Raw genomic sequence first — 5,074 nt, 5'->3', positions numbered from 1 at the left:
TTTGGATATATCAAATTCTCATCTGAACACTTGTATTTTAATATTTATCAAATATAATCATCATTTCATTTGATGATTCATAGTTCAGCTCCACATTTCTATAGCCATTGATCAATCTTAGTCATTAAAACTTAATCACAAAGGATTTGGTTAGAAAACTATTTGATTTAGTTAGATAGAGGTAAAGAATATTTTATGAGTAATGATTATTATTCCTTTTGGATAAGAGATGAGTCACTCTTAGCTATGATTAAAATTTCTTTTTGATGGGTGAGTCACATATGCTAAGTGAAGCCATCTTCTATGCACATAACTCACTTCCTTTTATCTTCCCTTATCTTTTCTTGTGATGAGTCATAGTGTAATCATTGATATTCCTTGAAGATAAGATGAGATGTTATCAAAACAATGATGATTATTTCTTGAGATAAGATGAGTCAGCAAGGTTCAACCCTTCTTTAACATTTCTCTTCTCTTCCTCTTACTATTGATTGATGACTCACCAAAATAGCTTATCCACTATCAACTTGTTCTCCAAGGTTGATTTACAGCCCTTGGATCAGTTTTGATCCATGAGATCTTGACCATCCAATTTAGTGTAAAAGGAGCACCCTTCATTCATGCGTACATTTCTTCTTTTCCTTTGGTTTCTCTTGGCTTCTCTCTCATTTCTGCAACTCTCTCTTCTTCTCTTTTGGTTTGGTTGCATCAAGAGAAAGGAAGATGCTCTCTAGCTTTTCCTCTAGTCCTCTTTAATTGGAATTGCATCAAAGAAGAAGAAGTTCTTCTTCTCTCTCACGGGTCAGAAGTTGGTGAGTTCTTTTACTCTTCTCTTTTTGGTTTTATTATTCTTGTTTAACCACAAGAAGAAGTTCATTCCTTCTCCCTCTTGGTTTGTATGGGAAGGATCAATCTTCCTCTCTTTGTGCTTTTGGTTGTTCAAATCTCTTCCTAATTCCGTCTTTTCTCTCTTATGTGTTTGTGTGCTCGGTGGGGTTGAAGAAAGGAAGGAAAACATGAAATAGGATCCTCCCTATCACATTCTTTGGCTGGATCTAGTGTGTGGGAGTGTTGTGTATTTCACAAGATATCCTAGAGATATTTGGAGGTAAGTTTCTAAAGCCCTTAAGTTGGTTTTTATGTCATAAGTGGTAGAACAAGATAAGAAAAGGAAAGAACATTTTAAGGATAGTAAAACAGATTAAGAAAGGAATGGGATATTGTTTTTAATGGTGTTACAAAATGTTTCAGAAGATGTTTTGAGATATTTTACAAAATATCCTAAAAAGAAATTTTAGATATTTTAGATAAGATTCTTATCATTTGATGATGTAAGCTATGTTTTTAAAATAAGGTTTTCAAAGTAGAGTTTAATCCCCTGTTGTTGGTTGAGCGTTTGAAGTCTAATTAACCAAATATTTGGGTAGTGTGAAAAGTTGGGTGATTTGGGTTTTAAAAATAAACTTTATTGTTGTAAATAGTTGAGAATCTTAGAATTGTGGTAGTTGGCCGAATGGACTGTGATGTGCGGATATTGTAGATTTGTTGATTTAGGGTTGTGTAGTGTTAACTATGTGTTGATTATGTGATGTTAAAATTGGTATTTTTAAAAGGGTATTTTGATAATTTAATAATGAATGCAGTTATAATGTCCACATGAAATATATGGCATTATGATTGAAGGATTTTATATGCTGTTACTATATTGAAACAATAATAGGATTAAGAAATCAGAAATGAGTATAGGGTTAAAATCTATGTTTAGTGAATTGTACTGATTCACTATTTGCTTGTATTATATATGTATGAAAATAAATAAATATTTGACTTCTAAATACCAAGTGTGTGTTCGTGTGCAACAAAATATCTTAAATACGGAAAATAAAATAGACAAAATATTTGTTGACGAAGTGGAAACTCTATGAAGAGAAAAATTACTCCGGGGCAGCCAAACCCAGGAAATCCACTATATAAAGACAAAGCAAGTTACAAAGTACTCGTACTCACAAAACCTATTGCAGTAGTCATACATTTAACTATAACACAAAGCCCATCGTGAACGTTTCACAACCAAGTCTCCTACTTGAAGGGGTCTTTGATGGAATCCTTTACCTTAGGTTTGACCCCTAAAATAGACTTTACAAGAGCTGTTAAGCACACACCAGCAACGGCTAGAGAGCTAATGGATCTTCAATTCTCCCTAAACACCCTCTCTAAGCACTATGGAATTCTATACTGAATTCTTACAAATAACAAGCTTAGAGCCATCTATTTATAGGCTTCAGAAAACCTAATTCTAGACAAATTCGGACTTTGGCTTTGAAGTGTCCTGACGGAAGTTAGCCTTGTCCGGATGGTCTTCTACGACTGCATTTCCAAAACAGCTCGATTTTTCCCATAATAGGACCACGATCGGACGGCTTGGCCGAGCATCTGAACGGTCTTCACTGTCACTCATTTCCACGTTCGTAAAGGAAACTTAGAATATTCTGGAACGCTGGGTAGCATCCGGACGTATTGCCACTCCGTCCTAACATCTTGCACAAACTTCATAAATAATGTCGACTGAAATCCAACTCCGTGTAGAAATTGGAGAAGCTTGACCTAGAGTCCCGACAGTGTTGCTCTGACGTCCGAACGTCTTCAACACTGAAACTTTTAGACACTGAGGGGTGTTCGGATGCCTTCAAAGGTCTGTCCGGACGGTTGCACAGGAACTGGTTGGTCTGACTTGGAAAATGGATGGAGTCTTCATGGACATCTTCTAGAATTTTGTGACCAGTCACATAACTTGAAATGAACATTGTCCATATAACTTGAAGACTTTGAATAAAAACCGATAAACCTGTTTAAAATGCAACCTTTACATAAAGTGTTTTTGTCATCCAGAATATTGCCAACATAAAATACTAACAATGTATATTGCAGTGATTATATCTATGGATCAATCTTTGTAGCAGGAAAGAACTATGAGTATTTCTTACTCACTAAGGGTGATAAGTGTGGTTTAGTCTTTAGCAATGTAGTGATCTCTGTTTTATTCGATTATATGCTAATTGATGTTTGGCATTTAATATGTGTAACATGTTTTGGTTGAGATTATGGATGTGATGCCGCTTGCATGATTATACTGTGGTGTGATATTAGTCTTGATAAAAAAGACTGGAGGTTTGGGTACCAAGGCGTTAGTGAATTGAGGAGACCAACGGATAAAGGAAAGTTAGGTACCAAAATATCAATACACTGATAAGACCGACGAATGAACCAAAGGTTGAAGGAATAATAGAGAAAAACAGTAATAGAAGAATGAGGTATGTGGTTGACTAATGGCATGTTAAATTAGCGGAGAAAATAGCGCTAATAATGTGTTAAATTAGTGGAGAAGATAGCGCTAATAATGTGTTAAATTAGCGGAGAAGATAGCGCTAATAATGTGTTAAATTAGCGGAGAAGATAGCGCTAATAATGTGTTAAATTAGCGGAGAAGATAGCGCTAATAATGTGTTAAGAAGAGATGTGGCTATGAGTACTAAAGAGGTAAAGTAGATGAACCAGCATGATAATATGTGGATATGATTATGTGAATGTGTAGCATGATTATATGTGAATGTGATTATATGTATGTGGATATAATTGTCATCATTTGGATGCATTGTATATGGTTATATAAATCAGTGTGTTACTATGTGATTGAGGACCGTTGACTCACTCGACCACAGTATGGGATTGTGGTGTTAACCACAATCACATGCGAGTTTTGCAGGAACGAAGGCAGGAGCTGCTAGGTTATGGATGAGACCTTTAGTATGTAGATGTTATATACAATGGTTATGTAATGTTTGTGTCGCATGTGATACTTATGTTGTTATTTAGATGTATTTTATTATATCAGAACAAATGGTTATTATTTTATATATTGAGGTTATTTAGTCAGCTCTGATGTGTTATTGTGAAAGAAAAATGTATTATGCTCTCAATTTATACTTTGATGACGTCATTGTTGATATCATAATGACACGTGAAAATCGAAATTTTCACTTACGCCTTTTTGTAAAAGTGCGGGTCGTTACCCCCAAACTCTTAAGTGGATTCTGATGGCAGTGTTTGAGGCTAGCTTGCCTCTCATTTTGTGGACTATTATGTTTTAGTCCAATATTATATTATTTTTAGAACGATTTTATATTTCTGTTGGCGTGTAATAATAATATTCTAGTTATTTTAGTTTGTAAATTATATGTGCTACATATGATACATGTACTATCTTTATGTGTAATTATTTAGTTACACTTTATCTATCTATTTTGAGGTATTTTAGTTAGAAACTTTGATGTGTTATTCATTTCCAAGTTTGCTAGATAATTATGTATATATTTCCGCTACCATATTATAATTCTAATGATGTCGTAATGTCACGTGGAAGTCGAAAAAACTTTCACTTACACTTTTTGTAAAAGTGGGACGTTACAGCTTAGGTGTTTTGATTATTGAGACAAGAGTTACAAGAACTTAAGAGACAAGAGTTACAAGATGATAAATTAGATTTATTGTTGTTAATGTAGAAGTAGAAGAGATTTGTAACGTTCAGACTATTTCTCTATAAATAGAGTCTTGCATACAATCAAATATATTAAGGAAAGATGTGGCCAAAGAAAATGCTTTGACATGTGGATGTAGGCCATAGGCCGAACCACCTTAATTCTCTGTCCATCTTTCTTATTCTCGTATATTTGCTAGATTATGTGTTCTTACATGTATCAAAGCTTTGTGTTCTTGCATAGTATCAAAGCTATAGGCTAACGCCAGTATTTGATCATATGCCAATTCTTTTCTTTTCTTTTGGTTCACTCATCCTTTTGCATCTTCAATCATAACCAAAATCAAAAAGCCCACAAATATTCATCGTGTGCCATTTTTTTTTTCCTTCAGTTTTCTCATCCTGTGCCCAAGCTATTTCGCTTCACACACCCACGTGAGTCTCTCTCATTGTCAAGGTGACATGCCGCACTGCCATTGTTTCTTCTACTAGCAAATACCACCACCCAATTCTCTCTTATTGAAAAAAAAAATGCCCAAA

General features: G+C 34.5%; 1 long non-coding RNA gene across 1 annotated transcript; it reads left to right on the top strand.

Annotated features, from left to right (window-relative positions):
- The first annotated feature begins 502 nt into the window (after positions 1-502).
- LOC133872488 (uncharacterized) lies at positions 503-3,933 on the top strand. Its single transcript, XR_009901041.1, has 3 exons — positions 503-812; positions 1,003-1,108; positions 3,720-3,933. It is a non-coding gene; the product is annotated as an uncharacterized LOC133872488 (long non-coding RNA).
- The last annotated feature ends 1,141 nt before the right edge of the window (positions 3,934-5,074 follow it).

This window comes from Alnus glutinosa, chromosome 7, assembly GCF_958979055.1.
Source record: "Alnus glutinosa chromosome 7, dhAlnGlut1.1, whole genome shotgun sequence".
NCBI classification, from domain to species: domain Eukaryota; kingdom Viridiplantae; phylum Streptophyta; class Magnoliopsida; order Fagales; family Betulaceae; genus Alnus; species Alnus glutinosa.
The sequence above is the reverse complement of the archived record's forward strand: the minus strand, read 5'-3'. Positions and strand labels throughout refer to the sequence as shown.